The 11,998-nt window shown below is 42.3% G+C and overlaps 1 pseudogene; it reads left to right on the top strand.

The window, feature by feature from the left end:
* The first annotated feature begins 8,786 nt into the window (after positions 1-8,786).
* LOC109447286 (large ribosomal subunit protein eL6) lies at positions 8,787-9,628 on the top strand (annotated as a pseudogene).
* Positions 9,629-11,998: the final 2,370 nt, after the last annotated feature.

The raw sequence follows: 11,998 nt of genomic DNA, 5'->3' as shown, positions 1-11,998 counted from the left end.
TGTTATTCTTCTGCGTACTTCTTCAACATTTAATTCCATTTTCTATATCAGCGTCACTGGTTCAAATTTCGTTGTTGCAGAGTTAAAGGCCTTCTTCATAAAATCCAAGTTGAGCCTCCCAACTTCAAAGTTGGTATTCATTTTTCAAAATTAGCCTTTGTGGTATGCAGGACTTCATACTGAGCCCTCCATCTTCTCTGGGAAAGGATTTTGCTTTGTTACCTACATACAGTCTGCAGCATTTTTCACTGATGAGGTGAGATTACTAAGAATGCATAAAATTTATCCATAATTCCAAAAATGTCACATGAAGAAAAACATCCGAAAGAATAAATTCTGCAAAGGTGCAGAGAACGATTTGCAGATTCTGCAAAGGGACAGAGAATGATTTGCAGAAATCACAATTAAGGACTAGATCAATTTCTTAGATCTTTGCTGTACACCACCGTGAACAGTCGTCAGAGTTGCAGTGTTGTCATTCCTTGGACTATGGCAGAGGTTTATGTTCAGTTCATTCCTATCTAATTGTTCCAAGATTTCTTTGTAGCATTCAGCAGCAATCTTCCCAGACACAAAAACAGAGGCCCAAACTGATTATTTTAACTTAACCATCTTCAATATAGATACATCTGATTACTTCAAATACTTAATAACTGTAAAAAAATACCAGGGGTACTATAAGAAGAAAGCCGATGTATTTAGCTTTTTAAGAGATCAACACCAATTTTCAGTTTGATGTCATTTCCCAGAAGATGAATGAATTAACTTTGAATTTTGGATAAGTGTGAAATAAAACTCTCTTCTAAAAGAATAATATGTTTAATTTTTACAAAATGTTCCTTCAAAACTAGATTGCAATGTGAGGCTCTATCTACCAGTGCCAACAAATTTTGATTCCTAATGATACTATCTGCTCTTTAACCACAGAAAGGTTTTGTTTGGCTACAAACATAATTAGGTCCAAATGATGACATAAAATTTCTCACATTTTTTCTTTCTTAATCTATTTTCACTTGATGGATTTTAGTAGTTTCCCATTTCATTGCCAGGATTTTCTGTTTATCTAAAGCAAGAGAGATGTGATTCAGTTAGGTCACATTCAGGGACTTCAAGATTAAATTTCTTCAGGTTTTAAAGCCGGTTATGAAGTTGGATGCTCCATTTTTAAAATCTCATCGGCAAGCAATCTCCAACAAAAACAAAACAAGCAAATTTTAAAATTTTGAATAATCTATTTGTGTTCTCTGCACTTTTGGTGCTTTAAACATTTATGAAACCATGATGCTGTCGTCAAGCGTCAACTTCCTGTTTCATTCTTTTTCTCTCTGATGAACAGCAGATAAAGAACCATCTTTACTGTGAGAGGCTCATTTTCCCTCTTAACCAGGTTACTCCTCAAGTCATATGCAACTCCCCCCACTCCAAAGTTTTATTTTCTTGATCCATTTTTCAGTTTTAAAACCAACAATTGGTAATTACATAGAAAAGTTAACTTTAATTTTAAAGAATGTAATTCCAACTTAAGTGGTGTGTTTTTTTTATGTATTGCCAATAAAAATATTTCACCTCACAGTTTACACTCTATTTTGCTGTCTTAAATTTTAAAAACAAATAGGAACTCCAAGTGGTCACATAGAATGACAGAATTGAAGTGACTCAAATTCTCTTTCTTATCTAAAACCACTGGGTTCAATCATGGTCTGTTTTGAATCTCCTGTTCGAACATAGGAATGTGTAAGAACAGAGGGGCTATAGACACCAGGAATGCCTGAGAGAACTTCAGTAATTATGTGCCAGTAAAAACTTACTCTTAGCATAATACTCTCAAGACCCATCCATGTTGTTGCAAATAGCAATATTTCATCTTTTTTATGGCTGAGTAGTATTCCATTGTATATATATATATATATATATATATATATAGCACATTATCCAATCACCTGCCAGTGGACACTTTGTTTGTTTCCATGACTTGGCTATTATAAATTATGGTAAGTGAAATAAGTCAGACGGAAAAGGACAAAAAAAAATGGATAATTTTATCCATATGTGGAATATAAAACAAAAAGTTACAAGCAAAATAACAAAACAAACAAAAACAAACTGATAGATACAGACAATAGAATGGTGGTTACCAGAGGGAAGAAAGGGTGAAGGGAGGACAAAGCGAGTAAAGGTGGTCCAATATATGGTAATGGAAGGAGACTAGACCTTGGGTGGTGAACACACAACAGAGTATACAGATGTCAAATTATTATGTTGTACACTTGAAATTTATATAATGTTATTAATCAATGTGACCTCAATAAATCCAATTTTTAAAAAACTTACTCTTGAATCAAATATATGTATCGAAGCTCTCCAAGTGGATATCTTTATAGGATATCTTTATTGTAATTAGTTCTGCAAACTTGCTACCTATTAATAAACTAGCTGTTTATTAAAGGATAAGAAATGATTCCACTTTTATGAGATACTTAGAGTAATCAAATTCATAGACACAGAAAGTAGAATGACAGTCATCAGGGGCTGGGAGAGAGGAATAGAAAATTAATGTTTAATGTGTACAGAGTTTCAAGTTTGCAAGATGAAGACAGTTCTGTGGATGGATTGTGGTGATGGATGCTGTCAGGCAAGGTGTCACGCGGGGTCTCTTCTGGGGTCCCTAGTCCCGCTCCCCACATAAGAACGCAGAATATGGTGAGGTAAAAAAGGAACACCACAGAACTATATAGATAGTGGAGTCATATCATATTCTCGCTGGCAGCTGGGCTGGAGACACAGGAAGCAGGAGCCACATGATCCGCAACCTACTGTCCATTTCTCTGCCAACCAACCAACCCCACCCACTAGCCACAATCCGCTGTACTAACTGCAATCTGCTGCTTGCTAGCTCAGCCACCGTCTTCTTGCTAGCCCCCATTTTCTGCTAGTGTAGCCACAGCAGTTATATTAGTGGATTAGTGGCCAATGGCTCACTGGTTACAGCTGACGGCCAAGTAGCCACAGCTGATGGCCATCCAATCACAGCTGAGGGTCATTTATTACCTGAGCCAGCACCTTTCCACGTGAGGCCGAGAGCCTGGAAACTGCACTCCTGGCTCTGTTCCCACAGTTGTACACTTAAAAATGGTTAAAACGATAAATTTTATATTTTATGTGGTATACGTTAGCACAAAAAAACAAAACTAAAAAAAAAAGATAAGTAATTAAAATGTGCTAACTTTAAGCTTATATGTTATAAAAATCAACAGTAACCACAGTAATTCTTTAGAATGTAGACCAGCAAAATATTTCTCTCAGTAAGGAGAAAATAAATTTATCACAGACCAGTGCACAACAATAACAAAAAAAATTGTTTGGTTGATTTCATTACTGTTTGTGAGTTCTCTATAAACAATACCACCCCTTACCCACTGCACTCTGGAGAGCATCTCGGTATGCCACCACTGCCCTTTCATCAGTAATAAACCTGGTCACCTGTGCCAAGATTACGGCCATGATTAAGCAGTGGGTTTTCCCAATCGCAGCTGGTCTCAGCTAAAGCTCATCAGCACCTCAGTCCCCATCTTGCCCTCGATGATCACCCATCTCACCTTCCTCTCTGTCAAACTCATTGCCATTCATTCCTAGTCACCCAGTCTTAAAAAATGATGCTTATCGTCAGCTTGTTCCTCCCTGTCACCTCAACATCCCCCAATACGCAACTCCTACCAGTTTTCCATTTGACGCACATCCTGACTATACCCTCTACCATATTCAAATCCAGACTTGCATCACTCCTTTTCTGTATTTATTTAACAGTTTCCCAGTTGAACTCCCTAAATCCAATTTCCCTTTTTTCTCAAGTGGATTTATTGTTCTGCCTAGGTTGAATTACTTAGTGCTGCTTTCATCTCAAAACCTTCAATAGCAACCTCTTTCCTGCCACACCAAGGGGAAATTGACCTGCCTGCTTTCAAGGCTCTTCAAAGTATGAGACTCCACCCATTTACCAGAATTCCTCACAATCCTTCAACTTCTTATGGGTCAGGACAATTCCCTCAATGTTTCACAAACTCTCCTTGCTCTTCCTGCCCCAGGACAATTGCTTACCCCCTTTCCTTTACCCAGCCACATTCTACTCACCCTGCAAAGTTTCTTCTGCGGCTAGAACCTTGAGCAAGCTACATATCTCTCATGAAATTTTAAAAAGCGGCAGTAGAAAGACCTAGACCAGGTGTTCCCTGTGCCAGAGGTCTTCTAATGCCCTCCCAGATCTGCTCTCCTGTCTTCTCCACCCGGCTCTTAGCCCAGGGAGGGGCTGACCAGTAGGGATTACCTCAGTAGACTCTTATTCTATGGCTTCTGATTGGAGCTCTTACCTTCTAACTCTTTCTCTGAGGTCATTGTTCCTTTCAAGGTGACCTCTTCATGAAGAAGTCCCTCTGAATTCAGTAATAGCCCTCCCCCTTAAATCCCTCCAGCCTGGAATTGGTTGTGATGCTACTAGCCCAGAGCTATCGAATTATGCCCCACAGTTCCCCTTCACTGCTATCTCTGGAAAGAGTGCCACCATGAATAAATTTTTCTCAGATTACCTTATCTCTTGAACAGGATACTCTAGAATATCCCAGCTCTTGAAAGCCCCATCTCTTTTCTCTTGAAACTCTGTATCAGATACAATTTGCACACCTCCTCAGATTCACTTGACCCCACTTGTCTCCTGTGACCTTGGTTGCTTACTCATAGAGACCACTCCGCCCCCACCCAAACACTGCACATTGCCACAACTGTCACAACCACATCTGCCAGCACTGACCATCTCCAAGCCTCCACCAAGGAGAGTGCAAGCTCCAACATGGTCTCCATTGCTCCTGCTCCAGTGGGCAACTCTGATGCCCAGGCCTGATGGGACCCCAGCAGGTCTGGTCCCTCCCCTCACTTACCGATTTGGATGAAGTGGAAAGCTATAACTCATGGGAACTGGCTTCCTCAGCAAAGGTGTCTCTTGCCCAAAGTTGTCTGGAGACACAACCCAGAAGGGCAGGGAAGCTAATACTCATGGGAAAACCTTGACCAATGAGGCAGGAGATAGGAGGGAGAAAGAAAATGGGACACTGTTCTATACAGCCTCTCTGAAGATATCCCATGGGACTAAGCAACCTGATGGCTGTCTTTTCCTGAAGCTGTGACCACTTCAGTAATACATCTCCTTTTCTTTGTTTTCTATCCTTTCCTGTTTCACGTCCTTCCTCCCTCTCTTCCCTCTTCCCTCACTGTCACTGCCCTGGGAGATACCTCCCATAAAACACTAGCACTTAAGCTTTGTCTCATACTCCATTTTCTAGGAAGTCCAGTCTCAGAAAGATCCGAAATGATGGAATCCCTTTCAGCTCTTATTCCAGCTCTATTCCTTCAACTTTATATTCTTTATGTCCTTATACAGCACTCTGTGACACACAATGATGTCCTTAGTTGCATTGAATGACCTGGTTTCTATGTTTATGTGCCCTGATCTTATTGTACAACCAGACTATAAACTCTTCATGAGCTAAGACCACATTCTATACAGTTCTGTTTGTATTGAAGAAGAGGATATGCCCCAGTAATGAACATTTTAGTAATTCAACTAACTTCATTTGTAGAGGTAGAAATAATGTAGGAGTCATAGGATTTGGATTTTAACAGCAACAAGCTTTGGAAGGAAATTTCTTTCTTCTCTCCTCTCCAGTGACATGGGGAAGCAGCAGAGATTAGTGAGAAGGGTGTGGACTTTGGAATCAGATGGACCTAGTTTCAATCTCAGCTCTGCCGTGAGCTAGTGGTGTGCCTTCACATTACTCATCCTACCTCTCAGAGTTTCAGTTCCCTAGTTAAATGTTAGTCTCCATTACCTCTGAGGTTCCCTTGCTTGACAATATGACACTTCATATGATAATGGTTCAGTGACACTTTGGCCACTTCTCAGTGAACAGACTTTGTAACTCCTGAGCACAGCCCTCCCCTGCCCACACTCTGGCTCTGGCTAACAGAAGACAGATCTGATCCACTCTGACCTTTGCTTTCTGGGCCTCAGCCACCAAAGCAAATGACGAAAGAGACTAACACTGCCCAACACACCTGCCAACTCTAAGGTAAAGGTTAGTTGGGAAGATATTTACTTTTAGAACATTTGGTATCACTTTGCTGAATTCAAAATTTACTGTGATTCTATTCATCCCAAACAGAAATAATAATGCCAAAACTACAATACAGTTTACATGAAAAGGAGTTTGATGCCTACAGAGTTAGCTCATTGGAATGTGACTACCTACCCACCACTGCACTCCACCATTCTTGAGCACATGGCTGGAACCTAGCAACATTCTTCGTCATTGTCAGCATTAATGAGCAGCTCATGACTTTATTTCCTTGTATGAAGCACCATTAATTCTCTTTGATTTCGCCTCCACGTGGAGAATCTCTTCGCCCTTCATTCTTTACCCCAGAGCCGATTCTCACCCACAAAGATCACGTCTCATGACATCAATGGGAGACAGGATCCAGCCTGTCAGTATCAATAGAAGAGAAACTTGATCAGCCTAGCCAGAGAGTTCCTATCGATTCCCCACACCCTGAAACTAATAGGAATATAAGAACCTGTCTTGTTCCTGCTCTGGAATTTCCTGGGCCCCGGATAGCTGAAAAGGAAACAGTAAGCAGCAAACAACAGTGTGGTCTGGTGGCAAGAATCTGACGTTAGAAGTCAAAGGCTTTGGTTTCCATCCCTGCTCTGCACACAATTAGATTTGGACCTTAGGCAGATTCATAAACTTGCCGTCATTCCATTTCCTTTCCTATGAAATGATTCTTAAAGATTTCAGTGGCTGGAAGGAAACTGAGAGGTTATCTGGTTCTACCCCTCAATTTCCAGAGGAGAAAAGAAAAATAGGAGTGCCCCCCCCACACACTCCCACTGGCAGGAATGGTTAGGGAACAAGGCTTTGTCCAAGACCAAAGCAAAACTCAGTTTAAATAAGATTGCTGTTATTAAAACATGTCCTTCCGTAATCACTGGGAAATATTCTGTTAAAAAAACAAGATGTAAAACTATGTGTAAATTATGCTACCATGTGTGCACTTTGTTGTTGTTTTATAAAGAAGGGTGTTATATAATCACATATGCTTTCCTATGCATAGGATATCTTTGCTAGCAGCAGTTACTTCCGGAGAGCAGCAGAACTAGTGGGGGGTGGGGAGCAGTCAGGAATGAGAGTGAGAGGCTGAAGAGAATGAGGAAGCACTTGCCAAATCTTTCTGTTTGCTCTTGCCTGATGGTCAGACCGAAAAAGGAACTTTGGGTTTCAGTGAGAAAATCTGAATTAATTACCTTGTTCTTTCTCTTTCTGTCCTATGGAACTTAATTAAGATAGAAACAATTAGGTCTTTCTTACTCGGTGGCCTGGGCAAGGATTCACAAATAAGTCCACACAGGGAAGTTGTGAGAGGTTCGGGGAGTCTCCTAGGCCTGAGTCACCACTTAGCCCTCTGTCCTATCTGGGAGCAGATCTTTGGCAAGACCCAAATTTCTGAGCAGAAGAAATACCTAGGCAGAAAGAGGGAAGGTGTGTAAATGTGAGGGTATGCCATTTTCTTTTCATACAAGCTCAAGTTGACAGAAGACCTTGTTGGCATCAGGTGTTGCCATCCTGTATCCTCCACTACCATCAGTGCCTGGTGGCTCAGTCTCCACAGTCTGGACTAAACTGGAAGTCAACTCCACGCCTAACTCCAAGCCTTCAGTACTGCCCATTAACCCTCTTTTTCCTGAAAATATTATTCTTCTTTTTCATCTCCTTGATGTCTTGGAAGAATATGAATTAGGGTCAGGACAGTCAAGTCTATCAGAATTTATAAAAGGATTACTATAGTGGACCAAGGAAATACAAGACAATCTCCACTTTCTGAAATTCTACATTCATGTGGGATAGAGCTTCATAGAGAGAAAATTTAGTATGAATTAATTAAAGAAAATAATAATAGCCAACGTTTGTAGAGCAATTCCATATCTTTTCTCATCTTTAGTGTTATTCGTATAATGACACTATTACTAGGCCAGCTCAGGGCACTTCTGTAGACTTAGAGTTGAAACGTGAGACTGTCGTGCTCTCTAGCTGATTCCAGTGTTTGCATTTCCAGTTGGTTTCCCTTGTACAGTACCAGAATTAGCAGGATCTCATTAAATCAGCAGCCAGAAAGCCAGTTTTCACCACTTCCATCTCTGTAATTTCTGATTAAATAGGTGTCTCTGATTTGGTGAAGAATCAGAACTTAACCCAGCAGGGAAATGAATGAAGCACATGCTTTGTTTTCATGTGTGATAGCTCTAAGTGATGTAGCTCACTCTGATTTTGAAGCGAGACGAAAGAGATTTCCCATATCTAGATTAAATACAGATAACATGGGGAGAAATTGTCGTTCTTACAGAGGGATGAGTCGAGCTCCAAATGTGGAGGGGATAGCTGCTGCTCCCAGGACTGAGGGACTTTGTGCCCTGAGTCAGTAACATGATTGCTTGATGCCCTCTTCACACCCACTCCCTCCCCTGAGAGAGCTGAGCAGAAATCCCAGTGAGGGTGCATACAGATTATTACTAAACTGCTCTCTATACAGCTGCTTTGCATCTCTCCTCTCTTTGGCCCAAAGTGAACTTTTGAAACCTGATGTGGGTGCCCAAACCATGCTATTGTAATCATCATTTTCTCATGCATTTGAGATTAAATCGACATTTAAAAGTCTAGCTCAGCTCTTTCCCATCTTGCAAGATGGTGGGTGATAAAGCGGAGAATCCGGACACTAAGAAGAAGAAACCTGAAGCCAAGCAGGCTGATGCTGATTCAAGAAGGGTAACCTCACGGCCAAAATGCATAGGAAGGGGAAGCCCCGCTGCAGCTGAAACTCTGTCCTGGTCAGAGGGATTGGCAGATGCTCCTGATCGGCTGTGTTCCCTAAAGGAAGTTTTCAGCAGCTAAATCCAGGATTGAAAGAAAAAGGAGAAGATTCTTGTTACTGCCACAAAACCAGCTAGAGACAAGCATGGTGGCCCTTAAGTGGTTAAACTTTGTAAAATGCCTGGATACGATCCTATGGAAGATGTGCCTCGAAAGCTGCTGAGCCACGGCAAGAAACCCTTCAGGCAGCAGGTGAGAAAACCTGGGGCCCACATCACTCCAGGGACTATTCTGATCGCCCCCCTGGGCGTCACAGAGGCAAGAGGCTGCTTTTCTGAAAGCAGCTGAGCACTTCTGGAAGTGGCTTGGGACTTGTGACTGGACCTCTGTGCCTTAATCGAGTTCCTCTGCATAGAACACACCAGAAATTTGTCATCGCCACCTCCACCAAAATTGGTATCAGTGGTGTGAAAATCCCCAAACGTGTCACTGATGTTTACTTCCAAAAGAAGCCATGCAAGCTCAGACACCAGGAGGGGGAGATCTTCGACACAGAGAAAGAGAAATACGGGATAACAGAGCAGCACAAAGTTGGTCAGAAAGCCGTGGACTCTCAAATTTTGCCAAAAATCAAAGCTGTTCCTCAGGTCCAGGGCTACCTGCGCTCCGTGTTTGCTCTCACAAATGGGCTTTATCCTCAAAAACTGGTGTTGTAAATTTATTACGAAAGACCTAATTAAATGCCTGATCTGTTTAAAAAAAAAAAAAGTCTAGCTCACAGGCAAAAGGTAATTTCTTGTCCAATAGGTCTTTTTGGAAACAGAGACATATATTAAAACAAAGAACCTTCAAATAATTCCGAAATGGAATGTGCTTTCCTTTTAGCAGGGGATGAGTAAGGAAGAGGGGCTAGGACCCTCTCCTACTTGTTTCCCCTGCAGGGACCAGCACAGTTCTTTGCCCAGAGTAGGTCCCCAAAAGGCTTCAACCTTTCACTAAATACCCTGCTCCCACTGGGTGCTTTCCCTCCTCATGGCCCACAGGGCTTGGCCCTGGACCCATGGCATCAAGCTACCTTTATTCCCAATCACGTTGCAAACCACGAAAAAGAATTCCCTGGGCCCTCTAGAAAACACTGGCTTTCCTATTGAGTTACACCACAGAAAAATTTGCTACCAACAAAAGATCAGTTGGCTTCAGTCAGTGACAATGGGCATGCACCAGAGGGGAACACAAGGGGCCGACAGAAATCGGTCCCTCTGATGTCACTGCAGTGCTCAGTGACATGGCAGACAGCTGGTGGAAACAATGTGAGGGACAAAGATGCAATGGCTGATGCCCAGATGGGAACCATCTCTCCAACGCTGTGCAAATACCCACTGGCTCCAGCAAATTGCTGGTATATGGTCTTCATCATGTTTCAGACTATTTTGCAGATCTCCAGGCAAACACAAGGGGAGTTGTGACAATAAGAAGACACTCTAGATTGGTGTTGAGACCTTCAATAAGCAAGCAGGTCTCCATACGTATTTAACAAGGTCTGAGACCAAATGTTCTCTGAGGTTCAGTTTGGAAAGGTCCCACCTGTCTTCCATATGCATCCCAACGCCACCACGTGATCAGAAACCTTGTTGCCTGAAGCAAAATAAGGTTCAGGATGTGATTATTGTGTCCTAGATACACTGAAGCCTGGCAGCCCTACTGCTCATCTTCTCAGCAGGAGGTGAATGATGGAGGTGAGAAGCAGGTGAGCTTTATCCACATTCAGAACCCACTCAGGGCCTCATTGCTTGTCTTAAGCTAGTTCTCCAGCAGGTGACCCCTTGCAAGCTGCAACTCTTGGCCTCTCAGGTCAGCAAGTGCTCAGGGCACAGGACCAGCCCTAAACATACCCTCAGAGCTCATGGCCACTTTCTCAGCCACTACCACTGTGAATAACCACTTGGAAAACAAACATCCCTAATTCTCTCCACAAGAGCTCCAATTTATTTCAAAGAAATTGTGGGGACAGAGCCTGAGAGAGCAGTTTCCAGGCTCGGCCTCAGGAGAAGGGTGCTGGCTCGGATAGTAGATGGCCGTCAGCTGTAACCCTTGAGCCATTGGCCACTAATATAACTGCCAAGGCTGCGCTGAGGAGTTGAGTCGAGAGTCGGTCAGTTGGCAAAAAAGCGGACCGCAGGTTGCATGTCATGTGAATCCAGCCTCCAGTGAGACCATAGTGGTATGACTCCCCTACCTGTGGCTCCGTGGGTGTTCCTTTTGGGCCTCACCATATCCTGAGTTCTTATGTGGGGAGCGGGAGCAGAGACCCCACAGGCTGCCCCACGTGACAGAAATGTTTTTCTCTAAGTAGAATTTGTTAACTAGAACTCAGTTCATATTGACTGTTTACACTTTTTGTGAAAATCATCAAGTTTTATACCTTGACTCAGATCCAGGTTTTATTAGGCCTGACCAGAGAGAAATAATACAAAAGTAGGCACCGGGCCTCATGCAAGTGAGGATCCCTGAGGAAGAAGCTTCATTAGCTTCACGGTAAATCCACCTCTGCCCTTATCTAGTGACCTGAATCCCAGCGGGAGCACTATGCAGTGAGGTGATCTATCATGTATGATGGTCTATCGCTTACGTCGGCATAGTACGAGAAAGAACACGAGCAATGGCGTCAGAAAGGCCTGGTTTCAAATACCAGCTCTGCTTCTTTACTTGCTTTGTGATCTTGAACATAAAATTACCATGCTTCAGTTCGTCCCTCTGAAACAAACCGGAGGTAGCAATGCATCTTTCAAGTGTGTGTTGTGAAGATCACAGGGCTGTAGTGTTTTCCATAACACATGTGAAACTGTGGAATACTATTCACTCAGTCAATGACATCAGACTCCCATTCAACAGTTTTCATTAGAATTTGGTGGATGTAATTGAAATTCACCTTACACAAAGGTAACTTAGTTATTAATTTGCCAATACTAATAGGACCAGAGCATGCAAACATAGATTCCAAGGAAGTATAAATGTAGAAAAACAAGATAGCAAATAGAACCACACTTAGCCCAAACAAGTAGCTCACAATGATTTTTCTATCGCAC

This window comes from Rhinolophus sinicus, linkage group LG02 (genome assembly GCF_036562045.2).
Source record: "Rhinolophus sinicus isolate RSC01 linkage group LG02, ASM3656204v1, whole genome shotgun sequence".
NCBI classification, from domain to species: Eukaryota; Metazoa; Chordata; class Mammalia; order Chiroptera; family Rhinolophidae; genus Rhinolophus; species Rhinolophus sinicus.
The sequence above is the reverse complement of the archived record's forward strand: the minus strand, read 5'-3'. Positions and strand labels throughout refer to the sequence as shown.